A 21475-nucleotide genomic window follows, 5' to 3' on the forward strand; every position below is an offset into this window, starting at 1 on the left:
TGTTGTTAGGTTTTGGGCCTCTATAAACGTCGCCCACAGTGGCTAGGAAAGTAGGAGGCATGGATAAAATGAGGCTTAATGCGGCTTTTGTTCCCGAGAGTCGGTTGTTCTATGCATTTTCATTGAATTCGAGAAGTTTGAACGAAACAGACAGGTTGAAGAAAATATTCTCGTCAAATAGGAGACATCCCAAGTGTGGTTATATTGGAGAAATCAAGAATCTGCATAATGCACAGCTCACAGCAGAGGCTGAATTGATTCGGCAAGTCTGGAATCAGAGTGTGAGTAGCATCAATGGCCGGAGGTATGATTTATCAGGCATTCAAGTTTTCGATTCTTTTAAGTGTTTATTCCGAATAATAGAATCGTTATTAAGCTTACAATACACCATTATTTTGAGATGACTACCAATTCCCAGAGCATATGCCCAAAGGAAGCTCTAAATTAATGAAATAACCATTCCAAAACAATATGTGCCTCTTGTCAGTGATCTTTGGACCGTCAAATAATACAGGCCTATTTTTCAGCCACCGCATGAGTTCTTATCTAAAGGTGAGTTATTCATACCAGCATTGAACATAGGACTCCCAAAAAATCCACGATTATTCTTGAATTTCCAAAACTCATCTTTTGGCCATTGCTTTTGAGGTTGTTGCTCCTGTAAAGAATGCCACATCTCTCTGAAAAAGCCTCTAGGCAAGAAATATATGCTGAACTATAAAGTTATGAATCTAACACCAATACCACTACAAACCATTCTTCTTATCATCTTCGCATGCTCTTTGGAGCCACACCCATGTGAAAACTCTTGTTTGGGAGTCTTGGTATAGCATGATCAAATGTCTGGAAGGACTAGGCAACCTCTGTGTGCCTTGGTTGGGCTGTAGCCTGGGTCTGGGCAAGTATGAGCATACCAATATATATTAGCTGACCTAGTGCATAATCCTTGCTATAAATTTTCTTCCATTCTTGGAATCTTGATCCCAAGCTGTCTGCACACTTAGGACCAAGATCAAGAGGACTGATATAGAGAGGAGGAGACTCCAGAGGACCATAATCCTATACCCAAGAAGAATCCAACTTGATTGAGCATGAGCCCAAGCACCCTTGACGTCCTAAGAAACAATATTTGATGAATCAATACTATCTACAATTTATAAGAATCGTAATTGTTTCTCAACATAGTTGATGCTTTAATTGGACCAATATTGATTTTTTTTAATATTCAAAAAATGTAGATATGTATTACTCACAAAGTTACAAGATGAGTCATGAAGTACTTTATATGTGCATACAAGTGAATCAGATCAGCAGCTGCATCATGTCGGCTTCTTCATGATGATGGGATGACTCGTAGCTCATCTCTTAGCGTATATGCCAAAGCAAAAACACTGAAGGTTGGCAAAAAATGGCAAAATACATACCAGTTAGTTGAAATCAAACATGTAGATTTTTTTGTTTGTGGCTTAGGCAAAGGTGCTTTCACTGAAGATACCAACAGAAGCTTACATTGTTTACTTAAGAAGCCTACACGAGATTTATTATATCTTACCACAATAAAGATGCCCGTAAGCCCTTTTCTACATTTTTATAACCACTAGGGTCATGCGCATGAATTTGTTGCTTCAAGTGGTTCAACTGTCCTACGTCAACATAGGGTCTCATACATCCTAGTAACTCCAAAACTAATGACTGCTCTCCCTTCCATAGTAATGAAACTAACTCTGCAGCCTTGAGCTTTCTGAGCTTTTGTTGGGTCTTGATGGGTTTTTTTTTTCCAAGGAAAAATCGTAATTTTCATTGATATAAGAAAATTACATATTGTAGATGTAGTGTGGCATATGCTATATAGTGAGGTTGTTGGCCTATCAAAAAAGAATGTATCAAAAATGATCTGTTGATTCTCCACGCAGGGAGAACGTGTCTTCTGTGATTTTCAAAGAGATCAAAAAACTCCTCGCAGGGAGTACAACTGTCTGTCTTATATATATAGCAAGTAAATCGAAATATAAATATGTACTGATAAATTAAGCAAAAATATAAAGATATAAATCAAGCTCCTTTGGGCCAGTTATGTTATGTAGTCCATATATAAGTGATAGTAATATTGATAGTATTCACCGTCCCTCTGTTCTTGAATCATCCATATACCACAAAACTTGATGAAACTTTTTTATTATATACCTTAGCTTCAATTCAACCATTTCAGTTATCCATAATCAGATCAAAACATATTGATTACATAGCATGTTAGATTTAGAGGATAGTATTTTAAATGTGAAAACATTTCACTCACCTTATCAAGAGTGATCGAAAGACTCTGAAGTCTTTGATGGTAGACTCCCTCTGTCTATCTCGCAAATAAACATATAGTTAGGTCATCAATAAAATAAAATAAAAATTCCTACGGATAAACTAGTTCCTAAACATTGATTCTTCTTAGTCTTGTACTAGAGATTAGAATCTTTGCATTACTTTTTTCATATTTAAAGAGAATTTCAATATTAATTAATTATTATTATTATTATTATTTATTATTATTATTTAATTTTAAAGTCATGGCCAAGCCAAACACCAAATTGGTATATAAAACCATTTGTTTGTGAGATATGCTTTAATATTTATTCAGAAAGTCTGTTTCTTTAAAAATGTATGAACCTCACCTGGTTTAAAACATCATGCACCAAATAAGTCTACAATAACCATATATTGAAAAACAAAGCTTATAATGTAGAGCAATACAATTCAAAACGCACCACATGAGCTGAAAATGCCACAGCCCAATCAGGCAACCCAGACAGCAGGAAAGTCCCAAGACCTGCACAACGCAAATCACTAATATCTTCTTCAGCGATAGAATTCGTTGTGCAAGCTTCAAGAAGCAATTGATGCCTATGTAGTAAGCCATGTAATTCCTTCGAGACCTGACAGGCATCAGATGACAAAAAAATGTTAGTATATTATGTCCAACACCATCATCTTAGTATACTATGTCCACTATAATCACCATTATATCATGTCACTTGCCAATTCCAAGAGTAAAAAACAGAATGATATATCAACTAAAAACATATGTTTGTTGTTAAAGATAATGGAGAATATCCTAGAATAGGTAGAGTTGGTTCACATAACCTCAGGATAGGAATTAGTTTCTATTTCTTAGGATGCTATTCTAACTTCCCTAAAACCATGTTTTCTATTTAATATGTAATGTGCATGAACAAAGTAGAGCGTTCTGCAGAGCCAGACTCTCTTTCGTAGAGCTGACCAGTGGGTTTTATTTTATTAATACAAACATTGCCATTTTTATCATGGTATCAGAGCGTCAGGGCTGAGGAACTTGTACGCTGGCTGGTGGGTGGTTATTTGAACCGAGATCATCGCAGTTGTGAGGAGGATAACTGTGACAATTCCGAGATCGTCATTGGTTCTGAGTGTACCTCTGCGACGAGGGCACTGTAGCTCCTTCGTGCATATTTTTAACTTTTTCATTGTAGGAAAGACATGTACAGCTGCGATGACGTCGCAGAAAAGACAGGCATATCTGCGACGATCGTGGAAGCCAACAACAAGGTTGTGGCTACGAGGGGAAGCCAAGAACAAGGCTGTAGCTGTCAGAGAAGCTGCGTGGGGAAGCCAAGAACAAGGCTGTAGTTGACAACAGAAGGTTGTCTGGAGGCTGAGAAGAAAGCCACGATGATCTGTGGGTGTGCTGCAAGATCAAACAACATTGAAGAACAATGATCTGTCTCTGTCACAGATCTGGGGTAAATTTAACATCTTTTACCTGTCAATTTTTTCTCTAAATCGCCAAGATGAATAACAATATATTTGAAGCATGCATGAATGAGCATAACAAGCTTGATGGTTCCAATTATGCAAATTGGAAGTTCAAGATGCAGACTCTGCTAGAAGCGCAGAGTGCTTGGACGATTATGAATGGGGATGAGCCGAAGCCCGCGACTGAATCAACATCGATCCCAGATTGTGAGAAATGAGAAAGTAGAGCGAGGACAATGTTAAAAATGTTAGTGAAAGACTATATGATACTGCACATCAGAGAAGGTAAGTCAGCTAACGAGATCTAGGGAATTTTGAAGGAATTGTACGAGATCAGGAATTCAAATCGTCTTTTGTTCCTCAAGAGTAAAACCCTGTCCCTGAAGATGGAGGAGAGTGAAACAATTGCTTCATTCGTAGCAAGGATCAAGGATCTGAGGAACAAACTAGCAGATATTGGTCATACAGTTGACGATACAGATATTGTAACCATTACAATGAATGGTGTCACTGATGATTATCAAATGTTCATCACTGGGATAAATGCCAAAGAGAAGATCCCGCATTTTGAAAAGATGATAGGTATACTAATGCAGGAAGAAGAGAGGAGATTGACTCTGAAGCCCCAGAGTGCCGATCTTGCATTGATGGCGAAGAAAACTTCTACAAAGGGAAAGGAGGTCCACAACAGCAAAACGGAGCAAGTTCACAGAAACGGCCAAATCAGACTCAAGGTATGCATCCCAATAAAAACTACTCTGAAACTAAATGTTTTTATTGTGGAAAATTGGGTCATATTTCCAGGGAGTGTAGGAAAAAGAAATATCATGAAGAACAACAAAAGCCAAAAAAACATGTAGGTCATCTCGTGAATGGTGATCAGGGGTAGAATTTCAGATTGTTCATGGCAGATCGCGATGAAAATGTTGATGCAGACATCTTGTTAGGCCCCTATACTACTAGTGTAACCCCTTATTGTTATTAGTATAACCCACTTATTATGTTGTTGTACCCATGTAGTGCCCATATTGTTACTATTGTGCCCCATAGAAGCCCACTATTGTTATTATTGTGGCTTTATATTATTATTGTTAGGTCGGCTGGATTATATTGTGACTCCTTAGACTCTTATATATAGAAAGGAGGTTTTGTCATTTGAATCATCCAAGAATTGTTCATTTATGTAATGTAAAGGAGGTTGCCCCCTCGAAGAGGCTGAATTCTAAGGCGTGGATCTCTCTTTTCTATCTTTTTGTGAGCTGGTTTCATAACATTTGGTATCAGAGCTTTGGATTCTAGGGTTTCGCTGCTCCAAATAGGTCATCGTGGAATTTTTGCTATAATTTTTTTTCTGTGACGTTTCAGAAGTCTCAAAAAAAACCCATTTGAGAAGAAATTGCGCTGAACCTTGGGTCCGAATTTTAGAGCTTTTCGCGCGACATTTGCGGAGATATGATCTGAGAAAGTTGGTCTTTTTGCAGACTCCCGAATTACACTCAAAACAGGTGACCTGGGGAAAATCGTCATAACTTTCTTTCTGAGCATCGGATTGAAATTTCGCAAGAAGGTACAGAAAGAGGACGGACTGTAGTTTTCTTTTATATATTTTTCAGAGTCAAATCTTGAAACAGTGACACGTGGAACTTCATACAAGTTCGCTCTACTGAACTAGTCTACAATCAGGTCACTGCGGGAGATTGTGTATAACTCTTTCTTGGAGAATCCAATTTGGATCAGACTAGTGGCATTGGAAAGAGGACACATAAGGCTACTACAGGTTGCAATTTCAGAACTTAAAGATTGAAAAGTACAGAGTTACAGTCGTTTCAAGGTCGAGCTCCTAAAATCAAGAAAAAGCAAGATGAGGAAGTTTGATGGCAAGGATCCGGTAAATTGGATACTTCATATGGAGCAATATTTTGATCTACATGGTGTACAACTGTTACAAAAGGTATTTATTGCATCTTCATATTTAGAACCAGATCAATTTTTATGGTACAAAGGGCTTTGTTCTCGTAAACAATTTATCACTTGGGCAATTTTTACGGAAGAATTGATAGCACATTATGAGGATACAAAAAGCAACACTTTTTTTAGCCAATTGATGAATCTCAAACAAAAGGGTTCAATAATGGAGCACATTGAGGAGTTCCAAAAATTGAACATAAGGATAAAAGATATTCCAGAGGAGCATAGGATTGATGTGTTCATAGGGTCTTTAAAGGATAATATCCAACATGATGTGCGCCTTTGGGAACCTGATTCATTAGAGAAGGCATTCAGGTTAGCAAGAAAAATGGAAAGCAAAATTATGGCAAATAGGAAGCATACCATTCACAACTATAAAGATGGAAGTGTTGTTGCCCATAGTCTTCCACAACCTACAAGGTTGACACCGCAACAATTGGAAGAAAAAAGAGCAAAAGGGCTTTGTTACAATTGTGATAGCAAATACACAAAAGGTCATAAGTGTGCTGAGAAGAAATTATTTTACATAGAATATGAAGAGGAGGAAGAAAAGGATCAAGAAACATCAAAAGAAGAAGATATACGCCAGGACCCCACCCCAGAGAAAGAAGAAATGAATCAGACCATATCTTGTAAAGCATTAGAAAGAATTATCACTCCTCAAGCTCTCAAGATAGAAGGACATATCAAGAAGAAAAATGTGCAAGAAGTGAAAGTTCACATCAAGAAAAAAGAAATGAATCCAACCATATCTTGTAATTCATTGTTCGAAATTACCACTCCTCAAACTATCAAGACAGAAGGACATATCAAGAAGAAAAATGTTCAAGAAGTGAAAGATCACATCGAGCATGAAGAAATGAATCCGACCATATCTTGTAAAGGATTGGAAGAAATTACCACTCCTAAAACTCTAGAGATAGAAGGATATATCAAGAAGAAAAAGGTTCAAGCAGTGAAAGATCACATCGAGCATCAACAACAAGTTCTCCAACTTTTAAAGGATAACGCCACTTCGGTGCAAAATCAAATGAAACAACAGGTAGATAAACATTGTAGTGAAAAATGTTTTGATGTAGGTGATTGGGTATTTTTACTGCTACATCTCAAGCAAGCTATTTATGAGAAGGAAATGTTGGCAATACTACATGCACTTAAAAAATGGCGACCTTACCGAATGGGAAGACTCTTCAAGGATGAGAATGTGGAAGCATTGTTTTGTGCTATTTATATTATCCAACTAGATTGGATAAATGAATCAAGGGATGAATGGAAGAAGGACGAAGAAGTATGGCCACTTATTCAAAAGTTGCAAAAGATCCCAATTCAAACAATATTGCCAGAAATTGAAGAGGAAGGAAAAATCATATTGGAACCTGGAGCAATCACAGAAACAAGAACCCCACAGCTACGAAATCGATCAATTTTAGAGTATCTCATCAAGTGGAAGAACTTACTCGCTGAAGATTCCACATGGGAGGACAAGAATTTTCTACAGAAGCATCAAGAACTACTCAAGCGTTGAGGACAACGCTTTTTGAAGGAGAGGGGCATGTTAGGCCCCTATACTACTAGTGTAACCCCTTATTGTTATTAGTATAACCCACTTATTATGTTGTTGTACCCATGTAGTGCCCATATTGTTACTATTGTGCCCCATAGAAGCCCACTATTGTTATTATTGTGGCTTTATATTATTATTGTTAGGTCGGCTGGATTATATTGTGACTCCTTAGACTCTTATATATAGAAAGGAGGTTTTGTCATTTGAATCATCCAAGAATTGTTCATTTATGTAATGTAAAGGAGGTTGCCCCCTCGAAGAGGCTGAATTCTAAGGCGTGGATCTCTCTTTTCTATCTTTTTGTGAGCTGGTTTCATAACACATCTAGTATGTAGATTCAGGAGTGTCAACACATATGACAGTGAATAAGCACTGGCTCAAGGATTTTAAAGAAATCAACGAAGGCGCACAAATTTACCTAGGTGATGACAGAAGTCATCAAAGCAAAGGGTGTGGGAAAGTTTCTGTCATTCTACCTAATGCTAACATCAAACAAATTTATAATGTTATGTATGTGCCTGGTATAACAAAGAACTTGATTTTTGTATCTAGGATTACAGATCAAGATTTGAAAGTTGAATTTTTAAAATCTAACTGTTACATTAAAGATCTGCTAGATGGCATGAAGACAATTGCTACAGGAATCCAATAGGAGGACTATACAATTTGGATGTGAGACCTGCACCGGTTCGAGCATTGACAGTAGCGAGCCTAACTACAGAAGACCTTTGGCATCAGAAATTCGGCCACATCAACTACAATGATTTTTTTGTTATTACAAAATAAGGAAATGGTAAGAGATCTTCCTATGCTAAACCAAGTACATAATGACTATGATGCCTGTACTTTAGGAAAAATGCATAGAGAAGAATTCATTGTTAGAGTAGAAAAGAAACAGAGGGATATACTAAAATTAGTGCACACAAACCTTTGTGGACACATGCGGACAAAATCATTACGAGGTGCACTGTATTTTCTACTGTTTATTGATGACTGTACAAAGTTTTCTTGGGTGTATTTCTTAAGTAAGAAGAGTCATACATTCGAATACTTTAAACAGTTTAAAAATATGATTGAAAGAAAAACAGGGAAAGAGATAAAAATTCTCTGCTCTGATCAAGGGGGAGAATACAGGAAGGATGAGATTATCAGATATTGTAAAGATCATGGAATTTTGTAGCAGTTCACAGTACCCCATACTCCACAGCAGAATGGAGTAACAGAAAGAAAGAACAGAACACTGGTGGAATGTGCTAGAAGTATGCTGAAAGGTAAGAATCTTTTGAATGGTTTTTGGGTTGAAGTAGTGAATACTACGGTTTATTTGAAAAATAGGAGTCCCACAAAAAGTCTTGAGTCTAAAACTCCTTTTGAAGCATTATATGGATATAAACCTGCAGTAAAACACTTAAGAATATTTGGATCTAAAGCATTTTCCCACATTCCAAAGGAAGATAGAAGAAAATTAGATTCAAAAGCCATCAGATGTACTTTTATAGGGTATTGTTCGTCATATAAAGCATAGAGATTATTTAATCCCTCTAATCACAAGATTTTTGTTAGCAGAGATGTTAAATTCCATGAGCAGGATAATGAAGAACCTGATGAGCACTATGAGGAATGGGACATTCTGTACTTTGTGGAAGAAGAAGCAGAGAACAATCAGGGTCAGCAGCAGACTAAGGTAGAGGATGAACAACAACAGTAGCAATAGCAATAGCAGCAACAACAGCAATAGTAACAACAACAGTAGCAACAACAACAACAACAGCAGCAGCAACAGGAAGAAATAAATGATGATCGAATAAGGTTTGAAACCACCACCCCACCACTCAGGAGATCAGGTAGGAAAGCTCAAATGCCTGCAAGATATAGGGAAAATGCTTTTATAACTAGTATGATGAATGTGGTTGAACCGTCTAGTTATAAAGAAGCAAATGAAAGTAGTGAATGGAAAACAACCATGGAACAGGAATATGATTCAATAATTAGAAATAACACTTGGGAATTGGTTGAAATTCCTAGAGGAAAACAAACCATAGGTTGTAAATGGTTATATAAACCGAAAATTAATGCAGATGGAACTATAGAAACGCTGAAAGTTAGGTTGGTTGCAAAGGGGTACACACAAAAAGAAGGGATAGACTTTGAAGAAACCTTCTCCCCTGTAGCTAAATTGAACACTATTAGAATGTTAATCGCTTTAGCTACTAAGAAACATTGGAAGATGCACCAAATAGATGTAAAGTCCGCATTTTTGAATGGAGAACTAAAAGAAGAGGTTTATCTAGAGCAACCAGAAGGGTTTGTCCAGAAGGGAAAAGAACATTTAGTCTGTAGATTGAAGAAAGCACTTTATGGACTAAAACAAGCTCCCAGGTCATGGTATGAGAAAATTGATTCATTTTTTCTACAAGCTGGCTATAATAGAAGTAATAATGACCCTAATATTTACACCATGAAAGATGAACAAGGGTGCGTAGTGTTGATTTCATTATATGTAGATGATTTGATAATTACATGTGATGCTACATATCTAATTGATGAAATCAAGCAACAGATGTCACAGATGTTTGAGATGAAGCACCTTGGTGAACTCAGATACTATTTAGGTCTCGAGATTTGGAGAGATTCAGGTCAAACATTTATATCTCAAGCAAATTATGTCAAAAGCCTGTTAGAAAATCTTAGAATGGATCAGTGTAAGCCTGCACCGGTACCATTGCAACAAAACATCAAATTGCAGTGTGAAGATGGCTCAAAAGCGGCGGATGCAACACTTTACAGATAGCTGGTTGGGAGTCTAATCTACCTAACCACCACTAGACCTGATTTGGCTTATGTAGTTAGTGTGCTAAGCCAATTTATGTCTAAGCCACTTGAAAGCCACTGGAATGTAGCGAAGAGTGTTTTAAGTTATCTACAAGGTACTGTAGATTATGGAATTATTTACACTGACTCTTCTGATGTTAGATTGGTAGGATTTGCAGATTTAGATTGGGCAGGAAATGTAGATGATCGCAGATCTATAACAGGTTATGCATTCAGTCTTGGATCCGGGGTGATCACATGGAGCAGCAAGAAGCAGAACACAGTCTCCTTGTCCTCAGTCGAAGCAGAGTATCAAGCCATGTGTGCAGCAATGTGTGAGGCAATTTGGTTGCGGAGACGTCTCCAGGATGTTGGGGAAGAATAGATAGTCGCAACAACAATCAGATGTGACAATTAGAGTTCAATCAAGCTAGCCAATAATCCAATGTTTCACAAAAACACTAAACATTTTGATACTCAATTCCACTTTGTCAGGGAGAAAGTGCAATCCAAAGAAATTCATCTGGAATATTATAATACATGTGTAATGTTCTAGACATTTTCACTAAGCCTCTTGGAAAAGTTAAGTTTCAAATGTTTAGGGAGATGTTAGGCATATATGTGAACCCATTCTCCATTAAGGGGGAGTGTTGAAGATAATGGAGAATATCCTAGAATAGGTAGAGTTGGTTCACGTAACCTCAGGATAGGAATTAGTTTCTATTTCTTAGGATGCTGTTCTAACTTCCCTAAAACCATGTTTTCTATTTAATGTGTAATGTGCATGAACAATGTAGAGTGTTCTGCAGAGCCAGACTCTCCTGGTTCAGACTCTCTTTTGTAGAGCTGACCAATGGGTTTTATTTTATTAATACAAACATTGCCATTTTTATCATTTGTGTATGTCCATGGGCATGATGAATTCACAAAGGGATGAGTACTTTTTTTTTTTTATCAGAATTTTGATTGTACCTTTTGAAGAGCTCCTGCAACTGCAAGATTAAAATAACTACCCTTGCAACCATGACTACCACATAGAAGTTCTACATATTATTGATTTTCTGCAGATCAATATAGAAAAACTTAGACAAATAAAAAAAATATGAATCACTTACCTCTGTCAGAGAATTATAATCAAATGTGATTTCTTCTCCATATTGTATAGGCCTTAAAGTATATATGCCTATCTGGTATTGGCCATCGACAACAGTAACTCTGTTTAAGAGAATATCATAAAACCAATCAATCAAAGGCATGAAGATCAACGGTAGAAGAAATATCTCTTCTTTTCTCGTATTGGTATGGTCACATGTGAATTTCATAAGGGAAGCTTCACTAATATAATAATCATAAAACAACTGCCACTGTAAAATTCAAGTATACTATTAGCTTGACCCACAACATTTTTGCCCAGGAGCGCCTTGAATATGTAATGGTGTTATTGAAAGTTCTTAATGATATTTAAAACAAGTGCAAATAATATTTCCAATTAATGAATTCACAACTATTTATATTCTTAATCCATTGATCAAAATTTTACACATCGAAATAATCATTCCAATATGAAGGAAGCAGAAATATATCTACAAGAGCCAATTCATGAATTACATATAGAATTTTCCAAGCAAATTTAATTAATCAAATAACATATAAATCTAAAAAAAAAGAGTGTAAATTTACTGGCCATTTCTCATCATAAGTAAACCTTTCAATATTAAATTAGAGATATACTAAAAGTCTAAAACTAACAATATGTGGAATTGTGTGTTCCAATGTGAACCTATCAATATTACATCACTATCATAAGATACAGTCAGATAATTTTATTGGTGTCCACAGATGACCAGAAGAATAGGTCAATACATCAAGTCACAATCTTGATGTGAAAGTGCCAAAGCTACCCTCGAATGACAAAAGAATACGATATACGAGTGAAAATAACACTGTGTAGAAAAGTGTAAACCCTAGAAAAGAGCCACTACTCGGCTTCGAAAGTAAAGGTGGATGTACATGAGGGAGTGGAGCTATCCCTGTCCTCATCTATCATTGGGAAAGTACCAATGCAAAGCCTGATAACATTTTCCAAAGAATGTCCACCACTGAGAGGGCCTCACTGGATGATCCTAAAAGGACCCCAGGAGCTGTCAGAAAGAGCTCTCCTGGCATCTGAGGTTGAAGAGAAAAAATAAGTGATAGGCATCATACCAGTCAAAGAATATTGTTTGCAACTAATGAATCACGCAACTATTTTCTTGCATGAATTACTGAACCAAACCCTAGTGCTGGATGTGCATACATCAAACCCATGGTTCCAGTATAATGTAAACATAAATTCATATGCAATACTAAATATTAAATTCACAACATACATGAAAGGTACTGCCAAGCATTATGAATTAACAAAAGAAGCATATCAATCTTGTCTTATCTAATACCCCCATGAAGGGCGTTCCCCCTTATTTCTCACTAGTTTCAACTGATTAATATGAGCTATAGCTAGCAAAGAGAAAAAATATTTGACATGCTATTCTATTTAGCACCAGGACTCTAAAATTATCCAGATCAGTTTTTCTATGCTATGTTTACTCAAGACAGGATTTGCCCATGACCTGTTTCCTGATTGAACAGTCTATGAGAAAAATCTGGGACTCATCCCAAGACAGATCCCGTCACCAATGGAATTATACCATGTGCATTTTCTCATCTGTATTTGCACTTCTGAAATTATCACATGGTTTTGTTCGGTTCATATCACTTTTGAAAATTCCTATTAAATTCCTAATGAGCCACATATGCTAACATCATGAAAATTTGATGTGTATTCCTAATGAGCCACATATGCTAACATCATGAAAATTTGATGTTCTGATACCCATTTCTGTATCCACACTTATGAGTGATATCCATAAAATACAAAGATAACCATTTAACCAAATGCTTGAAAATAAATATTGTTGCATCTAATCTTGAATATTTTTCCTGATTGAAATTTCAACATTTTGAAAATTCAGCTTTCAACCAAACCATAAAAATGCAGTTTTTTGCATCTAAGCATGGACATTTTTGGTTGATAGTGAATCCAACTTTTGGAAATAATGAAAAAGAATGAACTAGAGTCTGGAAAAGTTATAGAGTAACACCACCAATGTTGAATAGATATTCAAACATAGCAAAACACCACTCAACTGCATATTCTCTTTGAGGGTTACACAAAGGTACCAGTAAAGGTAGAACTTTGTGGTGATATTCAGTACTGTAAAACCTAGATAAAATGAACTGAATAATAATAAATACAAAACAAATTTTGCAACACAGAAATAACATGCATTGTTGCATGACTGCACAAAAACAATAATCTAACAAAAACATTTTCATTTCTAAGTCCTATCATGTGATTATTATTAGTACATGGAAGTCCAAGCAACTAAGCAGTAGTTGATCGAAGTCTATATGTTAATTTCTTTGAAACTTTGCACACTACTTACATGAATTACTAAAAACAAGGCAACTAAAAACTGAAACCAAATTTACTTTCACCAAGATACAGAGTTTCTTAACTTTCAACATGTAGTAGAAAATAATTGAGATAAAAAACACATGCACACAAAATTGACACGCTTGTTTTACCCAGGAAACCCAAAAGGGAAAACCTGCTTTCTTTGTTGTGGTATTTTATTGATTGTTCTTTGAGCAAGTGGATCTATAACAATTCACGTTTCTACTGCAACCAACAATCTATCTTTGAGAAAGCGCTGGGCTTCTCCTCACTATTATCAGCTCTATAATTGTTCTTGGCCTTGCTCTTGGCTCTTCCCTACACACTTGATCTCTGCTGAAGATAGTCTCGACCTGCCTTGAGAATATTGATCCCTTAGCTCCACAATCCTTGCACACTTTTACTCCAAAATCCTTGCACACTTGGGGATCCTAAATCTTTGTGCACTTAGGCTCCTAAATCATTGTGCACAATTGCTCCTCAACCAATGCACATTCTACAATAAAGAATGATCTGTGATCTTGTGCCTTCGTCTTTCTCTTTATAGAAAGAATTGGATGCATGCAAGGAGGCCTAGTTGAATGCTAGTTCACACTACTTCCATGAGTTTCCTTTGTTAGTTAACCGGAGCAAGTCCCCATTACACTTGGACTAGCTCTCAGTTAACTAGCTCGAGTTCCTCCTTGAATTACTCTAGTTGTGATTGCGAGTTAACTTAGAACTCAACTCGTTTTCTCTCCAATCAACACTGAAATCTTAACTTGTTCTAACTCAATTTGTCACTACCACCTCATCTTGTAGTATAACTGAAGAAGACTCCAACTAACTGAAGCTACAAATCTACGCATGCAAACTTGATGACCATTCCAGTAAACTGGAAATCAACTCATCGAAACTAAAGTCTAACTCGTGAACTCGCATAAATGCTAGAGAAAGAGAAAGTCAAGGTCTTCATTGGCTAAGGAACAAGTCAGAAGACCTTCCATCGTTACATTTTCAGTACTCCCTCTTAGCAAGGAAGGGATTTTGTACAACTCCCAACTTATCTTTGAAAAACACAAACTTGCCTTTGACTAAGGCCTTTGTCAGAATATTTGCAACTTGCTCATATGTTGGAATATATAGTAGCTTTGCTATTCCTCTCTACATATAGTCCTTGAGATGATGATACCTGATTTAGATATGCTTGGAGCGATCATGAAACACTAGATTCTCAGAGAGCTTAACGCAACTATGATTTTCATAATGGATCACAGTGAATTCCATCCTATTGGAAAATGTAACTAGTTTCGGTCTTCATAATTGTCAACGTACTCATGTCATTATGTATATCTTATGTTACAAGAAAAATAAGAAAGAAAAATATTATTTCAAGCTTGAGTTTCATGCTCCATTTGTTGGTCAATCTAAGTCAAGCATGCTCTTCATGCTTCTAGGGTTTGTCAAGTCAAAATAATATCTTTATTGAGTCAAAAGAGTCTATATCATTTGTATAAGACTCTATTAGGAAAGTTGTAACATGTAAAATATATTAATTATGAGTCTAGAAAGTTCTACAAGCCTCCTAGCACAAGTTAGCCTAGAAGAGGCTATTCGAGCTATGAAAACCCTATAAATAGAAGTAGCTTCGACCTCATTTAGCACCGGTTCGATCATCTCAAGAAAGAAGTTTGATCTAAACCAAGGAACATCAAGGAAGCTGGAGCGAAGATCAAGGAAGCAAGAAGAAGAAATAGTCTATTTTTGGGCCATATTCTCTCACATGTGAGAAGGATCTAGGGTTTCTGGTGTTGCTACAAGGCTGAAATTGCATACCTAATTGTAGGTCTGAAATTTTGTTGTAGGAAGGACTAGAATTGGAGGTTAAAGTCTCCAATAGAAGAAGCAAGCTAGAACAAAGGAAGGAGACCTAAAATCTACACACATTTGTGATGCTAAGGTTTCTAAAGGACCGAAAATTTGCAGGTTGAGTTGCAGATCCAAGTTGTAGGGCTGAAAGATGGACTAGGGTTGATTTGAAGGAAGTTGACCCTTATTGACTTTGGAAGATTCTGTCCAATTGGATGGTCTTCTTGGAGGGCTGACTTGGTGCTTGGAGGAGAACTTGGTCTAGGGTTTTTGATCTTGGTTTTATCATTTGAAGCAGATTCTATAAGAAGAGAAGAGATTATTTCTAGAGTTTCCCCTTGGAGGGGTTTTGCCCTGGCTTGGAGCTTAATATTTGTGTCCATTGTCTTTACTATTTTTGTTCTTGATAATTGTTTGATGAGAAGATCTAATAAAGAAACATAAGAAGATAAATAAAGTTCACAAGAGATTATTAAGGTTAAGGAGAAATTGAATTAATAGCTGCCTTACTGTATTCTCCAACATGGTATCAGAGCTAAGGTGAACAAAAAAAGGCATTTTAAAAATCATCTTGAAGGGATTGTTTGTCAAGAGGAATCATTTTCAAAATGAAACATATAGATAAGAAGAAGATCTATTGACCTAGAAGGAAAATAACTACATCAAGTTTTCATTGAAGAGGACCTCATCTTCAATCTCTCATTGAAGGAAGGAAGGACAAGTTCTTATTGAAGATTCACTAGTCCATCATCTTGAAAAAGAGGAATCATCAAAGAATCTTGGGATCATCATTCAAAATTTGAATCTATTCAAAGACACCATTGTTGAATGCATCCTAGAAGTCATCATTCTAGGGCATCATTGAAGTCTCCTTGAAGGTCTTGAAAACATCAATATAGTTGGAGACATCATCAAAAGGGAGGACTCTTGGTTGACAAGTAAGTATTATATTGTCTTCTATGTCTCAATCTACAAATCATATGGCTACATTCTACAAGGAAAGAAACAAACTCATTGGATCAAAAAACTTCCTTGCATGGAAGAAGAGGATTGAATTAGCACTCACTGAAAATCAAGTCATGGAATATGTCCTTGGTGAAGTAGTTGTACCAGACAAAGAAAAGACTCAAGAGTTAGAAAAATACAAGAAGGGAGAAGTAAGAGCACAAAGGATCATTGTTGAATCTATTAAGGATCATCTTGTTCCCTTTATTGTTGATTTGAAGACATCCAAGGCTATGTATGATAAGTTGGTAAAGTTGTATGCTATAAGTACATCAAGTCAAAAGATTTCCTTGAGGAATCAACTATATAGAATAAGGAAGTCAAAAGATGAAGACATGACCACTTATCTTATGAAGATCTCACAAATAAGGGATCAATTGCAAGGGCTTGGGTATTAAATGCTTTTCCACCTGATTGGAGTAGTTTTGTTATTAGCATCTATTCAAAGAAGGACATTACACCTTGTGATGAGTTTTGGGCTCAATGTATCTTGGAAGAATCAAGGATCAAGGCACATGATGACACTGAATCAAATGAAAGGTCTCAAGCTTTTAATGCAAGATCCAAGAAGTTGAAGAAAGGGAAGTTTGGAAAGTCCAACAAGAAACAAATATGTCCAAGATTCAATGCTTTGGTTGCAATGAGTATGGACACTTTAAGAGGGATTGTCCAAAAAAGCAGGACAACAAAAAGGAAAGAAGCGAAGCTCACATAACTGAAGAAAAAGGAGAACCTGAGAAGAAGCCGAAAGGAGAATATCCCAAGGATCTTTACCACTAAAGGAAGTTCCATCTCGGTTATATTCTTTATGAAATTTGTCTTTCTTTTATTAAATAGCAAGTAGAGTAATATGCATTGATAAAAGAGTCTTGGTTGTTGTAAACACATGGCATCATAGAATTAAGCATGTGATGATAGAAGAATTAGAGTCTACTTGATTAAGTTGCTTTGGAAGGAATTATATAGCTTTTAAGAAGGAGAAGATTGGGACCATATTGCATATTATAGTTCATCCAAATTCTAACATCATGTTAAAGGTAGTCATTTTTGAAAAGAGGGATCATTAAGATCCTATAAGAACCATCATTTTGGGGGTTTCTTGGAAAGAGCATAATGACATGACTAGTATATATTTGATCTAGTATGTAAACAATACCCTTGAAGGATGAAGGAATGCAAATGGTCTAACTGAAGAAGACTCCAACTAAGTGAAGCTCCAACTCTACATATGCAAACTTGATGACCATTCCAGTAAACTAGAAATCAACTCATTGACACTGAAGTCTATCTCATGAACTCACATTCATGCTAGATAAAGACTAAGTTGAGGTCTTCACCGGCCAAGGCACAAGCCAAAAGAACTTCCATCACTACATTTTCAACACTATAGGAAGCAATCTCCACTTTAACTTACACTTACTGATTAGCACTATGAATTTGTAAATTTCAAGCTCATATTCTCCAGGCCATATTAATAGATACCGCAAGACCTGTGATAAATCAAGATGCTATGTTTTTAAACAATTCCTATAATTTTCTTAACATGTTAGAAATTCCAAAACAGATACGCATTTCACCCTTGAAATCATGTTGTAGGCAAACATCTATGCAATCATTTAAATGCATTAGGCAAAGTATCCCAAAAGCTTGCTCATTATTATGTTCTTACAAACTGTTCCAAAAATGCAATGTCATATATGTGCACCACCGATACTAACATGCTAAGCATAGAAGTGGCAGAAAGCTTACTTGGCTTCACAATTAGGTCAACAAGAATGACAAATACGACTGGCATAATTACCCTTGTGCATGGCATTAGCTACAAATAAATCATATCCTGCACCATCAGCTTGCAAACAGACACCATAACAAAATAATTTAATGTATAGATTAAAGCACTTGTCATCATGAACATTTCAATTTTGAAAACCCTTTGTAACTCTAGACCATACTATGAAAAAATAAGCAGTCCAAATCCTTGCCTTTGGTTTCTCCAAAAAGATATTATAGAACTCGGGTGCAGGGTATTTACTGTTCTTCTGCAAAGACTTGATTCCATCCTGCTTTTAAAACCACCTCCAAGCAGGATAAACCTACAACAATGATGAATCATGACACTATTAATCAATTATTTTTATCAAATATATATAAAAAAAGTAAAAACATTGGAAACAATCCAATACTAAGAATAAATAGGCATGACTCATTAATCATAATATATGACAATAAGAACTATTTTATAAGAATCCTCTGTTCCACTTTGAAATATGTGCATATTGCAAACCCTGCTTCCTATGAAGATACTAGGTAGTATCCTACTTTAGTGAAGTTTTTGTTAGATTGCAGAACCAGAATTTGACCCACAGTAGTATCCATCATGTTGATTGAAAATACCATTTTACTTTTGTTGGTTACCGTAGGAAGTTGTTCAAACTTCATGCATTATTTGTCTTAATACAGAGTATCATGTTCATAGACTCTTGACAAGACAGTCACAACCAGAAAAATCCTTAAATGAGAATATTGTGCTACTAGTACAAGTATTACTTATTGTAACTTGTGGAAATGAGTGTTGGCTGGTGTAACTTGTGCAAGTGAATATTGGCTAGCTAGACTCCTTAGCATGCCACACCACTCAACAAATCAACATCACCAGAAAAGTGGACCATTGATTAATCTATTCTGCAACTTGGCCATGAGGCTAGATAAATCCTTATTTTTTCCATATTCTTTGTGAACTTGTATCATCCACTCTATGGTATAGAACAAAGCAATATGTAATAGCAAACCTCCCCATCTTCATAGAATATAGAAACAATTCTCCTTGATTGTAAGCCATCTTAAAATCAATTATTGTGCCAAGAAGTTAGAATATTACACAACCATAAGTATAGGCCCTATTGCCAACACTTCACCAATTTTCAAGTGAAAATTTTGATATTCTTCAAAATAAGAACATTAGCCAAAACATTCCCACATTTCTGAGTCAACCAACCTTTCAACCAATCCTTAAACAGTATCTGCCTTTTTCTAAAGGGGATTAATAAAATTAAAAAATATTAAATGGATAAACCAAAAAAAGAATAAAACATCCACATATGTATAACATGACCATATATTCAATCAAATTCTCCAATTAAAAAATATGTGCAAATGGTTAAATTTCCACTTTGAGAATTCGAACCTGGCTGCTAAGTTTATAGTTCAAGGAAAGCCTTTATGAATAACTAATTTGAAACACTAACAAAACATCCATTGTCTTGTGTATGATACTGGAACCTGGATTTGAAAGCATGGATTTTGTAATGAAAACTTGGCTTTAGGGAGCTTAAAAGAAAAGCAATGAGTATTAAAAAAAAAAGATATTGCCATGTAGAAAATAAACAACATTTAGTACTCTTGATATATTTACTTAAGCAATTTCGAACAATAAAAATAAATATCACTACAACCATAATCACCATAAGACATACCTTGCCCAAGAACTCAACTACAAGTTCATCATTCTCAACGCTGCACTTTTTGCTGCAAACAACTCCAAGCCCCTCATAAAGGAAATAAACATCAATCACTACTTTATATTGAATGAAAATGAGGTGGATATTTTTATATAAGCTTCAAAGACTTATTTCAGACCTTCCTATAAACAACATATTTATCAATGCATTGATGGCTCTGCGAGGCCTTTAAAATACCTTAAAAAATGTGTGCATATGACTATCACAAGCTTTTTCAGCATCTTCTATCATCCTTTCAAGGAAATTTTGCAGGATACTCCATGGGAGTATTTCTAGTGCCTGTAAAATCCTTAACTTTTTCATTTAGAACCTGAAGAAGTACCTGCAAAGTTTCTACCATGGCCATTAGTTCCAATGATGATAAGAATTTTACTATAGAAGCAACATCATTAAGCAAGAAGCATAACAATTTCACATACCTCTTCGATTATGGCATGCTTCTTTTGAAGGGAGAAGTTTGACCCTTTTGGCATGGTTTCTAATAGAATATTATGCGTACATGGATCAATGCCATAAACTTCCTACTCCAAAACCTCATCTCCAAGTCATTTTCTAGGTTTGTACTCTTTTAATTTTGGAATTTCAAGATGTGTAGACTCAATTTCTCTCCTATCTTTTGTTGCAGTAAGATTTTTTTCATAATATTTGGGTAAACAAACCCTCATTTTTTAGCTTAATTCATCCTCGTCTGCCACTATAACATACTCTTCAATCACCTCATATTTTTGGGTAACTGGAGGAACCAAACTTGCACTTGTCATTCTAGCCCCCCACTCACGAACACCAGACTGAGTGTCCAGCCAGAGCCCATCACCTTCCATTGCATATTTTTGTTCACCAAAGTATCCATCTTCACCTTCAACTCCAAATTTCATATCTAGATCAGAGTCTTCCATATCATTGTTATCATCTTATTTCTCTTGAAATTGCTCCTCCAGGAAGCTCGAACTCTCTGATGTTTCAGTCTCTGAATCAGACCAACACCTTTTCTTGTTTTTTGAAATTCTCTTGCTTTCACGGTCTGACACATCCCCCTCAATTGAAACACTTCAATCATTCTAAGACATGTCTCTCCTCCTCTTGGTTCTCTTCGTCCTTGTGTCTACGACCCTCATAAGTCTCTTCTTTACATTTAAACTCAAAGAATATAAGGCACCTTGAGATTTATCCTTTCCTAGTCTCAAGATATCTTTTGCATGTGCTGACTTCTGATGGTATGTGTCCACAAAAGTTAAATTTCAAACTTCTTTTCTAGGTTGGATATGTAAAGATGAGCTATTTCGAATATTTCCTCTACTGCAAGATGTGTTGGACTATCTCTCTTGTGTTTTTCATTGACAACCAATGAAAACACAATAAACAATAGAATTGTTAATAATCAATATTTAAAAAAAATGCTCCAAATGGAAACAAACCAAACACAAAGAGCATTTCACCTTCCAGCACAGTAATTAAACAAATTTCCTACAAAAAAGAACTAATTAG

The 21475-nt window shown here is 35.9% G+C and overlaps 1 pseudogene; it reads right to left on the bottom strand.

Annotated features, from left to right (window-relative positions):
* Positions 1-404: 404 nt before the first annotated feature.
* Positions 405-21475, bottom strand: part of LOC149232156 (histone-lysine N-methyltransferase ATXR3-like) — a 34550-nt pseudogene continuing 13479 nt past the window's right edge.

Source organism: Pinus tabuliformis, chromosome J (genome assembly GCF_031772625.1).
Source record: "Pinus tabuliformis cultivar Carrire ecotype Pingquan chromosome J, CPIR1, whole genome shotgun sequence".
NCBI classification, from domain to species: Eukaryota; Viridiplantae; Streptophyta; class Pinopsida; order Pinales; family Pinaceae; genus Pinus; species Pinus tabuliformis.